This window comes from Carassius gibelio, chromosome B4, assembly GCF_023724105.1.
Source record: "Carassius gibelio isolate Cgi1373 ecotype wild population from Czech Republic chromosome B4, carGib1.2-hapl.c, whole genome shotgun sequence".
Classification (NCBI taxonomy): Eukaryota; Metazoa; Chordata; class Actinopteri; order Cypriniformes; family Cyprinidae; genus Carassius; species Carassius gibelio.
In genome coordinates, this window is record NC_068399.1 from 7,491,045 (window position 1) to 7,505,373 (window position 14,329).

Consider the following 14,329-nt stretch of genomic DNA (forward strand, 5'->3'; position numbering starts at 1 on the left):
GTGCATTTTGAGTTGAAAAATTTGAACTTTGGCGTCAATTCGCGCCGCGTTAACCAATCAGGAGACTGCTAGGAGTCACTCATTCAACAGTATGTTCCTGCAGCCTCCGGTTGTGCAGGAATACCCTTCTCCACTTATTCAACAAGGAGGAACGACATATGTTGTCAGTGAGCAGTCAACCGGAGCTATATGACAAAAGTTCATATTTCTATAGAGACAGGAATAAAAATGACCTATATATATATATATATATATATATATATATATATATATATATATATATATATATATATATATATATATAAAAAACATATTAATAGATAAATTGAATATAGGCCAAAGATAAGAAACGTTTCATTTTACCCCAAACTAATTATATTTTATCTTGAACCACTAAAGACACATCAGAGCCAGTGGCAAATGTCAGAAGATCTAGCCGAGGTAAGGCTACTCTCGGCGGATACATGATGACGGAGCTCCCGCTGATCGCATGGAGCTCATCTCCGAGATCGGCGAAACACATTTTTTAAATAGACGCTGTCATTATAAATAAACCGCATATTTGAGTTTAAAACAACTACATTCTCGCCTGAAATACTTTTAAAACTACATTTCATGACACAATAACAGTTATATTTTGAAAATTATCCGAATAAAAATGGCGGTTGAAAATGCTGCGTGAACTCAGCTGGCAGAAGCCCCCCCCATGACGCGAATTCGCGTCTGTTGTGAAGTTAATTTCAACCGCGAATGATCTCAAAATTGTCAAGTGGCAAACTAGGCGCGTTAGACGCGAATTTGACGCTCTATTCGCGTTTGGTGTGAACACAGCATTAATCTGTAAACTTAATTTAAAAATGCTATGAATGTTCATGCTCATTTTAAAAAACAGAAATGTCATAGGCTCTTACAACCTTGTGAACAGTTGATAATAGACGGACTGTTATGTTATTAATTGCCATCATTCGGATTTATATTAATATGCTTTAGCAATCATACAACCATCAATTGGCTTGGGTTAGGATAGACCTTTCTCTTATATATTCAACAGTTTGTTATCATACAGACTGAAAGCCTGAATAGTCTCTCTCCCTCTCTCTCTTTTTATGTTTGTGTGTGTTTATGCATGTGTGGGTGCATGCGCAGGAGGGGGGGGGGGCGATTATTGACCACTAATCGAATAATACAAAGCGATTATCGATTATTACTTTTGCTTGAAATGCACATCCCTAAATAGAATGCAAACTAAGTACATAATAAATATTATTTATTCAAATACATTGTGAATATGGAAACATTTTAATTTGTGTTGAATAAATACATTTAATTGAAATGATTTGTTGGGGAGTGAGGGGAACTAAAATAGCCTTTAGGCCTATTTCTGAATTAAATAAGTGACTTGTGTTTTTTTTTTCTCTCAAAAAATAAAAATAAAATAAAAATTATACAAGTAGCATATTTTAACTATGCAGCAAATCTTTTAAAATATTTTTATAAATTACTTTGTAATTTAATTTTGTCAAAATCCTTAACGGTTGGCTAACGGTTAACCGGTTAAAATGAACATCCCTAGATCAACTATTCAGTAATTTCTGCTGATTTCAGAAAAATGTTGCCAAGTAAATATAAAGTTGTCCTGAACTGTGTCCTACCTAGTGTGTCTTGAAAAGATCTGCTGAGTCTTCTTTTCAGGAAGTAGATCTGCCAGGATATCATAGCTTGAATGACTGATAATGTTCCTGAAGACAAAACACAAAATTAGAGAAATTTAACTCACAATTAAGTAACATTTATGGACAGCTTATTTTTATAATCATGTGTTAAAACATGCCAATGTGGAATTACTTATAGGAATTAAATTTATATTATCTATATATATATTATATTAAATATATATTGAATATCATAAAAAATTTGCCAATATCAAGATTTTTTCACATATTGCCAAGCCCTAATCTTAATCAAACATGACTGGTTCTTAGATGTCATGATGTCATTCTTGTTGGACTTTAGTTGAGTTGTGTTATTTTTCATCTGTGTATTAATGATTTGATTAATCTAATATTCAATTGGATTAGAAATATAAAACTTATAAAACAAAAGTATAGAATTGCTTCAGAAGACTTAACATTTGTGCTGCTGGTCATTTCTGGTCACCATTACATCTGCATTAATAGCAAATCATCAAACAATAAAAACAAAAGTACGATGTATTTAAGTAACTGTTTTTAACGGGACAAATTACATCTGGTACAACACTAAAGCCCATCAATTTGTTTAATGTAAATAGTACTTACCGGTACTTCATTTCAGACCCATATTATTGCAGCCTTCTTGCTGCCAATACCACCACACCTTCACTCTCTGCCTTTGCACTAAAAACATTGATTTCAAAGTATGACAGCAATTTGTTAGTATGTATTTTAAATAAGACAACGTGAGGAGCAAATAACTGTAAAATGTGAACTAACGTTAAACAGCCATTATAAACGCTCTTCAGCCCTTTTGTTAAACATTCGGCGGATTTAGTAAACTTGATCAGCATCAGATGGGACAATCTAGATGAAACCTACAGATATTCAGTAACACTGAACACAAAGGTTAAAATGTTTTAATGCAGTGAATGTGTGTTCGCTTTACCTCGCTTCAGATCTGTGTAGGGAGTGACGGTTAGAGATCAGCGTCTCTCTAACGGTAACATTATTTTCAAAATAACGTTACACTTTGCGGGACTCGTCATACGCTGTGTAATGTGATAAACCACAAAAATACTTCTTAATTTACCAATGACGAACTGTTGTGTATGCCACTGCATATTTAACACTTAACACCGTTGATAACTTTGATATAACTTAATGGTGCGTTATCACCTTGCTCCTGTGCTAACCTTAGCTAGAGTTGCACACATTTTGATAATTAAGCTTGTTAATTTTCAGATAAAGTTGACTTTAGAGTGCTTTAAATGGGATTAAAGAAGCTCGAAATGCTTAATGTTAACGTACCTGTATTTTTTACCATGACCGCGTCGTGTCTCGCGAATAACGTTAATCCTGCTGTGGTCCCATCAGCGAGTGAGTGAGCGCGGTCCAGTGTGGATGAGCGGAGTGCACGTGACGTGACTGACTGAAAAATGCGCGCGGTTTTTGAAAAACACACGGATATTATTTTGTCGAGTAAAATAATTACTTTTTTACTCTGTTTAAAAACACGAATTATGTTCATTATTCTTTTAAATATTTTGTGGTCAGCCATTTATACTTAAAAAGAATAGATTGTATGGTAGATTCAATAAATTAATATGTATTTGTTTTAGCTTGAGTTCTGCTTAACCTAAATAGCTTTTGAGTTCAAATCACAAATTAAGATGAAATAATCTTTTACATTTTTGAGTTAAATTAATTAACTTCAATTGGCAAATTTCACTTACACTTACAGTGTATGCCATTCACGTAATACCCCGAAGTGACTTCAATAAATTCAAAAAGATATATAATTAATAATTATAAATTACATTCAGGCGATTAGCCACCACATACTCAAGGTTGTAGTTTCATATTTAAATACATTTATTTTTCTATCCTAATGTATTCCATTGTATTATATTCATGTTTTATATAGCCTATAAGAAAGAAGTTTCTCTCAACATTATGATAACGTTCATAATAACCTGAAAATATAAGGACATGCTGTTATCATAATATTTTAGGATAACACCATAACAACATTTATCAATTAATTAATTTAGAAATTACATTAATAAAATTGAAAGCTCTAAGAATATTGTTCTAAAATTGTTTTCTCTCAACACTGAGAAAATTGAGTACAAATAACGTCTTAAAGATGTTCAGATATCATTGTGCTAAGAACATTATCTATCAACCTTACAAGAACATTAACAACGTTATAAGAACATTCATCAAGTACAGATAACGTCCTAAAGACATTCAGATAACGTTGTTCTAAGAACGTTTTCTAGTGACCCTATAAGAACATTCATCAAGTACAGATAATGTCCTAAAGACGTTCCGAGAATGTTGTTCTAATAATGTTTACTGTCAACCTTCTAAGAACATTCATCAAGTACAGATAACGTCCTGAAGACATTCCGGGAACATTGGTCTAAGAACGTTTTCTAGAGACCTTATAAGAACATCCATCAAGTACAGATAACGTCCTAAAGACATTCCGAGAACGTTGTTCTAAGAACGTTTTCTGTCAACTTTAGAAGAACATTCATCAAGGACAGATAACGTCCTAAAGACGTTCCGGGAACATTGGTCTAAGAACGTTTTCTAGAGACCTTATAAGAACATCCATCAAGTACAGATAACGTCCTAAAGACATTCCGAGAACGTTGTTCTAAGAACGTTTTCTGTCAACTTTAGAAGAACATTCATCAAGGACAGATAACGTCCTAAAGACGTTCCGGGAACATTGGTCTAAGAACGTTTTCTGTCAACCTTCTAAGAACATTCATCAAGTACAGATAACGTCCTAAAGACATTCCGGGAACGTTGGTCTAAGAACGTTTTCTGTCAACCTTCTAAGAACATTCATCAAGTACAGATAACGTCCTAAAGACATTCCGGGAACATTGGTCTAAGAACGTTTTCTAGAGACCTTATAAGAACATCCATCAAGTACAGATAACGTCCTAAAGACATTCCGAGAACGTTGTTCTAAGAACGTTTTCTGTCAACTTTAGAAGAACATTCATCAAGGACAGATAACGTCCTAAAGACGTTCCGGGAACATTGGTCTAAGAACGTTTTCTAGAGACCTTATAAGAACGTCCATCAAGTACAGATAACATCCTAAAGACGTTCCGAGAACGTTGTTCTAAGAATGTTTTCTGTCAACCTTAGAAGAACATTCATCAAGGACAGATAACGTCCTATAGACGTTCCGGGAACATTGGTCTAAGTACGTTTTCTGTCAACCTTAGAAGAACATTCATCAAGTACAAATAACGTCCTAAAGACGTTCCGAGAACGCTGTTCTAAGAACGTTTTCTGTCAACCTTAGAAGAATATTCATCAAGTACAGATAACGTCCTAAAGACGTTCCAAGAACGTTGTTCTAAGAACGTTTTCTAGCGATCTATAAGAACATTCATCAAGGACAGATAACGTCCTAAAGACATTCAGATAACGTTGTTCTAAGAACGTTTTCTAGTGACCCTATAAGAACATTCATCAAGTACAGATAATGTCCTAAAGACGTTCCGAGAATGTTGTTCTAATAATGTTTACTGTCAACCTTCTAAGAACATTCATCAAGTACAGATAACGTCCTAAAGACATTCCGGGAACATTGGTCTAAGAACGTTTTCTAGAGACCTTATAAGAACATCCATCAAGTACAGATAACGTCCTAAAGACATTCCGAGAACGTTGTTCTAAGAACGTTTTCTGTCAACTTTAGAAGAACATTCATCAAGGACAGATAACGTCCTAAAGACGTTCCGGGAACATTGGTCTAAGAACGTTTTCTAGAGACCTTATAAGAACGTCCATCAAGTACAGATAACGTCCTAAAGACGTTCCGAGAACGTTGTTCTAAGAATGTTTTCTGTCAACCTTAGAAGAACATTCATCAAGGACAGATAACGTCCTAAAGACGTTCCGGGAACATTGGTCTAAGTACGTTTTCTGTCAACCTTAGAAGAACATTCATCAAGTACAAATAACGTCCTAAAGACGTTCCGAGAACGCTGTTCTAAGAACGTTTTCTGTCAACCTTAGAAGAATATTCATCAAGTACAGATAACGTCCTAAAGACGTTCCAAGAACGTTGTTCTAAGAAAGTTTTCTAGCGATCTATAAGAACATTCATCAAGTACAAATAACGCCCTAAAGACGTTCCGAGAACGCTGTTCTAAGAACGTTTTCTGTCAACCTTAGAAGAACATTCATCAAGGACAGATAACGTCCTGAAGACGTTCCAAGAACGTTGTTCTTAGAATGTTTTCTAGCCACCTTATAAGAACATTCATCAAGTACAGATAACGTCCTAAAGACGTTCCAGGAACATTGGTCTAAGAACGTTTTCTGTCAACCTTAGAAGAACATCCATCAAGTACAGATAACGTCCAAAAGACGTTCCAAGAACGTTGTTCTAAGAACGTTTTCTAGCGACCTTATTAGAACATTCATCAAGTACAAATAATGTCCTAAAGACGTTCCGAGAACGTTGTTCTAAGAACGTTTTCTGTCAACCTTCTAAGAACATTCATCAAGTACAGATAACGTCCTAAAGACATTCCGGGAACATTGGTCTAAGAACGTTTTCTAGAGACCTTATAAGAACATCCATCAAGTACAGATAACGTCCTAAAGACATTCCGAGAACGTTGTTCTAAGAACGTTTTCTGTCAACCTTAGAAGAACATTCATCAAGTACAGATAACGTTCTAAAGACGTTCCAAGAACGTTGTTCTAAGAACGTTTTCTAGCGACCTTATAAGAACATTCATCAAGTACAAATAACGTCCTGAAGACGTTCCAAGAACGTTGTTCTTAGAACGTTTTCTAGCCACCTTATAAGAACATTCATCAAGTACAGATAACGTCCTAAAGACGTTCCAAGAACGTTGTTCTAAGAACGTTTTCTAGCGACCTTATAAGAACATTCATCAAGTACAAATAACGTCCTAAAGACGTTCCGAGAACGCTGTTCTAAGAACGTTTTCTGTCAACCTTAGAAGAACATTCATCAAGGACAGATAACGTCCTAAAGACGTTCCAAGAACGTTGTTCTAAGAACGTTTTCTGTCAACCTTAGAAGAACATTCATCAAGGACAGATAACATCCTAAAGACGTTCCAAGAACGTTGTCCTAAGAACGTTTTCTAGCAACCTTATAAGAACATTCATCAAGTACAAATAACGTCCTAAAGACGTTCTGAGAACGTTGTTCTAAGAACGTTTTCTAGCGACCTTACAAGAACATTAACAACGTTATAAGAACGTTCCAAAAACATTATTTCAATAAAGTTTTGTACTAACATTTACACAACTTTTAAAGAACGTTAGTGAATGTTGTGGGAACGTTCCCTGTTAGCTGGGAGTATAATGAGCCACGCCCACTGATCCCCGCAGCCAGTACGTTTGAACGGTTTCCACCTAATCAATGGTAAACTAAAACCAGTCTAATTAAGCACTGATCATTTTAGCCAAATGAATTAATATGATATATTTTATGTGTTTAAAATATATCTGGTTTATGTGAACAGAAGGTAGGTAGATATAGGATGTATGTAAAGATGTGTATATATAAGTGAAGCATCAAATTGTTTTGTATTTAATTGAAGGATAAAAATAGAGAAATGGGGTAGGACCTGAAAAGTTTATGAGCTTCTTCCTACTCCTTTTGAACATGACAATTTTCTAATTTGAATTGGTTACAATAATATGGAAAGATTGTGCTGGGAAGTACATGACATAATTTGGTTGTTATTTTAATTATATACGTTTGCATGCCTGTATGTATATAATTTTTTATTTGTATTTTTTATTTTATTTACTTGTTCAAATAAACAAACAAACAGGATATTTCATCTCTACTAACATTAAACATATTAAAAATGGCATCTCTTCATAATGTAAGGCTTTTGGCTAAGATGTCATGTTCAGCAATTATCCTACCTTCAGCCTTTTATGTATTCAACTTATTCCACCGATACCTTTTACTACTGCATTAGTAAATTACTGGACACAGGTTGAGTATTGTTTCCAAAACGAAAAAACATCCCTAAGTGAGAGTGTTTAGAAGTTGCACATCATATCATGTAGCCTGTTGATTGTTGATTCTTCTACAGATTGTTAAAAACCTGTAGAAGTACAACCCAAATACAATATTTAAAGACTAAAAAATAAAAATAATCCTTGCATATTTTGCACTTGTAAGAGAATCCCTCGTACTTAGAAACCCATTGTACTTTTTTTTTTATACTGAAACAAGTTGGGTCTTTTTGGGAAAAACTATAGTTTATGTGAAAACATGTTTTACTAATGTGTCTCATTACAAGAGAGGTGTTCATTTGTGCAGTGAAAATGTTGAACTGTTTGAGAATAGAACCTGAAACAGAATCCATGATAAAAAGAGTATAGGAGCAAGTGACCCGTCTTGATTTTTGTCGACAGCCAGAAGTGGCCCTAAATTTGAAAAACCCCAACTTCAATGTAATACATTTCTACTTAAAATATTAAATGCTTCTTCAAACTCTGATAAAATGTCAGAACCAACAGCCTCGTGCATATAGTGTGGTTGTGCTTCGGGTGATCCTTGAAAGTGTCCCAGCTCTAGGTCCTTTCTGATGCAGTCCCCTCCTCTCTGTCCCACTCGTGCACTTTCTGTAGTAAGTAAAAAATATCAGCTTGTTAAATATCTTTAACTGAAAACTGAATGCAAAACAAAATCACATACAATATTTTCACTTTACAGTTCAATAACAGTGGGGTTGGAAACAAAGTGCACAAGTCTATTTATTAAAAACTTAATGTATTCAGATGAAAGTTTGCAATATTTACAAATTATTCACAAGCAGTGTTTTCAGAGGCCCCAGTTACACTGTTTTAATCAGAATCCCAACTATACAGTGGCTACGTCCGAAATAGCATACTTATTGAGTAGGTAGTAGGTAGTTAACTTCAGTAAGTACCTACTTAATGAGCGTTAAAAGAGTACGTGGTCTACGGCCAAATATCGTTGAGTATGAATGCGATTTTTATTTGGATGAAGCAGCTGACCACCGTGCCCACCTTCGCCTGTCTTTGCCATCCATCAGGTCTATCGTTGCTGCACTCAGACAGGAATCTGACCATGAGTGGGACAGGGATATCGAGGTGCTTGTGTTTCTCTACTGGCTGGCTCATGCAGCATCCTACAGGGTCGTGTCACAGACCTTTAATATCCCCAAGTCCAGTGACCAAAGTGACCAAAGCAATAATTGAAATTTTGTGGAGGGTGACTTCTTTTGCGACTGGTGATGACCTGGAGGCAGTGGAAGCAAGATTTGCACAGCTGGCTGGGTCACCATCTTTCAGCAGGGCAGTTGGTGCAATAGACGGCGGTCATATCCGCATGAAACTGCCGGTAAATAACTCCCACTGTTACAACAAAAGGAACTGTTTCACACCATTTAACTCCAGGCCATCACTGATCACCGAGGGAAATTTATTGACATTTTTGTGGGATATCCTGGGTCTGTGCATGATGCCAGGGTGCTGAGGAACAGCCCTGTGTATACTGCCAACCTGTACCCACCACCAGGGAAGTGCATCCTCGGGGATGGTGGCTATCATTGTCTGAGTGCACCCATTTGCCTCATCACCCCATACTGAGAGCCTCTACAGAACCCTCTACAGGCTCGTTTTAACAGCAAGCACTCCCGTGCCCGAAACATCATTGAGAGAGCTTTCGTGATGATGAAGACACGCTGGCACTGCATTTTCTTCAAGGCCTTAGAGATCAGCCCTGCCTTTGTGCCTGAGGTTGTTGCATGCTGCGCTGTGCTTCACAATCTCGCTCTTCTCAATGGGGGCATTGTTGAGGCAGAGAATGAGGAAGACTATGATGACGGCCCCCCTGAACCTCAAAACCCTCAGGCAAGAGTGAGAGAACATGTGCCGGACAATCTTGCTGCAGCTGTGTCTGCTCCAAACATTTGTGTGGCAGCTCTCCATGAGCATGACTACCCGTAAAATATTACAAAAATCAACGAATTTACACTTCATGTTGTCCATTTCTTGCATAGTTTACAAGTACATGCTAATTTGTTTTGTAGTGTTATCACTTTTGTGGTGTAGTGGGCAAAACCATTTAACCCCTTACTAGTAACCCCCCTTTTTTGGCATGGAGACAGAAATGACATACCCAAAATAAAAAGTTTTCTGCTCATGATTCTTTCTGACTAGATACATAATCAACATTTGTCCACAAAGCTGACACTTCAAAGTTTACTGTTCAGGAATCAGAATCACTCAGACTGTTATGATAATAGAGATATGTAAGCTCAAACATAAAAACAAAAATAAAAATATTAAATAAATATTTTTTAAATGTATTTTTAAAATTGTTAATGTAGGATATGAGTTTGAAAACACAGTGTATGTAGCTAAGGCCACAAGTCTTCCAAAACTTCATAAAAAATGTCATAATCGAATCTGTAAAACTGTGAATTTTATGAAATATTTTCTAAGGCCATGTCATGTGTGTTTTTAGAGAAGGCTAATCAGATTGATTTATGGCCCTTGTCATCTCTGTAAGATCTCACATGTAAACTCTTCTGTGTATTTTGTGTGTGTTTGGTTGTGAAAATTATCCTCATTATTCTTTTATCATTATTCTTTTGTTTTTATTCCACCTTTATTAGCCTTTATTGTGGTTTTTCAGGCTTTACAAAGCAACAAAGCAGCGATCTCACTTCATTCTCTCTTTGCATTTAGCCCTTATTTATCAAAAGTCTTACTATAAAAATACAACAAAACATTTTCTTACGACCTTACGTGTATTATTGAGACAAAAATGCATTCTGAAGAAGAAAAGCACCTGCTTTTAGTAGCATTGGCGCTAACATTAGCATCAAGCTACATCATACAATTTATGAAATTATTAGTACACTTTTACTCAAAACTCACTTTAAACCCCGATCGAGTGTTTATAATAACTTCCTTTAGCGATCAGGGGTCGAATTTGGTCGTTTACTGTTGTAAAATATGTTATTTGTAGCCTTTTTCATCGCTGCACAAGTTAGCATTTCCGATGTACATTTTCGATTTTTTTTATAAAAACGCCCCCGATCTCAAGAAAATCTCATACCAAGCTTTACTATCGTAATCGCGGGTTTATTATTCGGATATTTCGTGTGTACAGAGGTGTTTCAGTGTTGTTTTGGCCAGATAACTACCAGGAAGTGTGCAGGAAGCATGTGACACGATGTGGCGGTGTCCGGTTATGACACTCTAATATTGACGTTGGGAAGGCCCAATCGGAGTCTGAGTGACACACAGCACGAGCTGACAACATAGCAAACACATACACAGATCGCTGGGAGAGGCTGTTTATCATCAGATCGCGTAAATCCGTGGAAAATGAATAGAAATGATGATTCTGTCTGAAGAAATATGAAGTAAACATCAGTAAATATATCCATATATCTCCGCAGATATGCATCTTTGGTCTATAAATCCTTATTGACTGAATATGAGTGAGTGGTGAATTTCTATTCAAAATGTGGCATAATACGGATTTATTATTTTGCACTCCTGACATAAATCACTAAATATCTGTCACTGCAACAATATTTTATCAAAATATTGGTCAAATATCGAAGCTAGAGTCTTTAAACTTTCAATTGATGCACAGTTTGTCCAGATCAAGTAAGACAGCGATGTTTAACATGTTGTGAAAGTGAAACAATAATAAACTGGGGCCGTCAGCGATGTTTGCACGTAAAGGGGTTAAAGGTCCCCTTCTTCGTGATCCTATGTTTTAAACTTCAGTTAGTGTGTAGTGTTGTTGTTAGAGTATAAATAATATCTGTAAAATTCTAAAGCTCAAAGTTCAATGCCAAGCGAGATATTTTATTTAACAGAATTCGCCTACAAAAAACGACCCGTTTGGACTACATCCCTCACGTTCCTGCAGTAATGACGTCACTAAAACAGGTTTTTCATAGGTGAATTGTGTGAAATACTGTCTGAATACTGTGTTTTTTTACATGCGAAACATGAACACGTTATATTGCACACTGTAAACACAATCAAAGCTTCAAAAAAGCGCAAAAAAAAACTGGACCTGTAACTAAGCAGACGGTTGCCGGTTTGCAATCACCAGTTTGTCCTTGAGCAAGGCTCTTTACTCCAAGGGGATTGGGGAGTCCCTGTAATAAAAACACTGTCACTTTGTCACTTTGGATAAAAATATCAGCCAAATGCATAAATATAAATAAATGTCAAATATTTCAGTACAGCCTTTTTAAAAGTGTCTTAGGCACAAAGCTTAATTCAGCTGCTGTTTAAGTAGTAATTAATTAAATACAGACTGAATTTATATGTTTGAGTGAACTAACCCTTTAATCACTGTTACTATGTGTAGTTATTGCAACATGTAAGGTGGTTTGGTTTGTGTAAAAAGTCTGAAGTTCAACTTGGGTCATAGAGGGCCATTGTCCTGTTGAGTTTTCCTTCCCCTAATTGAACACACCTGAACAATATAATCAAACCAATTAATAACACACCACTTGAAATTTACAAACAGGTGTGTTGGAACTAACCCCTGCAAGGTTGTAGTAGCCCTACATGACCTGACTTGAATATCCCTGTATGAGTTCTGTTTGCATTCAGAAGCCAGATAAGACAATAATACAAGGATTGTTTTAAAAGTATGTTTTGTGTGTCTGTGCATTATACCACACACATTCACAAAATAATCACTTTATATTTAAATTAACTTATAAATGTGAATTCATTTTATAAATTATAATTATCACATAATGTCTGTTAATATTGTACTGTGAATGTGTAGAATTATATTTTATTGACACATATAAACGAGTTGTACTAAAGTCTTAAGCAACTATTTCATGTTTTAGAACTGCTATAATGACCATATATAATTATTTTTTTAAACCTGTTTAATAGATTAAAAAAGAAATGGGTGGCCTATAATTTTTGCATAGTACTATGTATATCTATAAAATATTTAAAAATATGCTTTTTTTTTGTTTTTTACACAAACCCAAACCAAATGTATTAATGACCAGAAGATGCATTTGTTACATAATTTATTGGTCTTATTTTTTTTAAAAGAATTTCAAGGAGGCGAAGAAATCTTTCCTCCCTTTCCTTTGCCTCCCTGTCTCTCCTTTCCTCTTTCTCGCACGTTTCCTGGCGACATCGGTCTTCTCTCTCTCTAGATTCTCTTTCTCGTCTCTCCTCTTTCTGTCTTTCTCGTTCTCGACGGTCTTCTTTCTCCTCCATTTCTCTCCATCTTCTTTCCTCCCTCTCAGCTGCTTCCCTCTCCACAATCTCTTTCATCAAATCCTCAATTTTTCTTGTTATTTTTCTTGCTGGGGCTGGGCTTAACGAGGAAGAAGAGGCCAAAGCAACATCTTGACCAGATGAGGCAACAAGGACAGGTGGAGTGATGGATGGTCTGCTCCCTATTGCCTCATCCATAGCGCACCATACCATCTCCAGGATGCTGCTGTGGACGCTCTCTCCATCCTCAGTGCCCACGCCAGTCTGCGGACATTTCAGATCCTATAAAAATGCACAAAAACAATACAAAAGCTGTCACTCTGATACCACAGTGTGATTTCATTTCTGTATTAAAAGTAAAAAAATTAGCTTACTTTATATTTTTGTTTAAGGTTTTGCCTTTTTTTTTTGGTCTTGCAGGCCCTTTTCCACCGCAAAAGCTCTTCGAAGGCACAGAAATCAAGAATCAGAAAATTGCTGTAATAACTCAGTTTGAAATTACAATAATAATTAAAGAAAACAGCAACTTTAGATTTACATAGATTTTTTAAATGTATTTATGTAGTATACTTACTCAAATCCTTTGATAGCTGAATTTATTTTTCCGGTGAAGAGGGCTCCATTAGCAACTCTCCTCTGTGTGCTCATCTGTCCCTGTAATGTCCAGACAAGATTTAAGTTACCTCTGTGATTAATGTGCTCAATAAATATACATGTTGAGGTAGTTGCTTATGTAACTCAATTTTTATCCAACAGAAATGTTAATGTCAACATTACTAATGGACAAATAAAACCGTTAACTTAATTGTTAATTTAAATAACTTACATTTATGTAATGTAAGCAGGATTGACAACAGTGAATTCTGCACAACAGCACACATACATCACTCACTAAGATGCCTATTTGCATGTCTTTTAGATGTTTTAGCAAACATTTTCCTATAAGATGTTAGACATTAAGTTATCATGTATATGATTTATGTAAATGTACTTTGGTGACGTGTGCTTACTTGAGCTCTGCTGTTCGCTATACAGTACATAATAAAACATTTAAGTGCAAATCACAAATATACTATACTATTTAACTTCTTCACACCTTTAGCTGGCATATTAGTATGCAAATTATGTATATGTATGACCGAAACTCACGAGAATTTGGCAATTTTCGCCTACTCTTTTATGAATACTGAGGTTTCAAACATACTAATTTGCTCGCTTACTGCTTTTTGCCTACTATATAGTATGGAAGTATGCGATTTCGGACGAAGCCAGTGTATTTTGTAAAACAAGTAACATAAAATTTCCGTATTTTTCGGACAAGTCACACCTACGTATAAGTCGCACCA

At 35.7% G+C, this 14,329-nt stretch overlaps 2 long non-coding RNA genes across 2 annotated transcripts in view; both read right to left on the bottom strand.

Annotated features, from left to right (window-relative positions):
* Positions 1–3,208, bottom strand: part of LOC127956124 (uncharacterized) — a 24,229-nt gene extending 21,021 nt beyond the window's left edge. The window contains exons 1-2 of the long non-coding RNA XR_008153490.1: positions 2,298–3,208; positions 1,653–1,739 (exon numbers count right to left, since the gene is read on the bottom strand). This is a non-coding gene — a long non-coding RNA (uncharacterized LOC127956124). The remainder of the gene's footprint in view (positions 1–1,652; positions 1,740–2,297) is intronic.
* Positions 3,209–12,772: 9,564 nt separating this feature from the next.
* LOC127956130 (uncharacterized) lies at positions 12,773–13,393 on the bottom strand. Its single transcript, XR_008153496.1, has 2 exons — positions 13,358–13,393; positions 12,773–13,265 (listed from the first exon to the last, which is right to left on the bottom strand). It is a non-coding gene; the product is annotated as an uncharacterized LOC127956130 (long non-coding RNA).
* Positions 13,394–14,329: the final 936 nt, after the last annotated feature.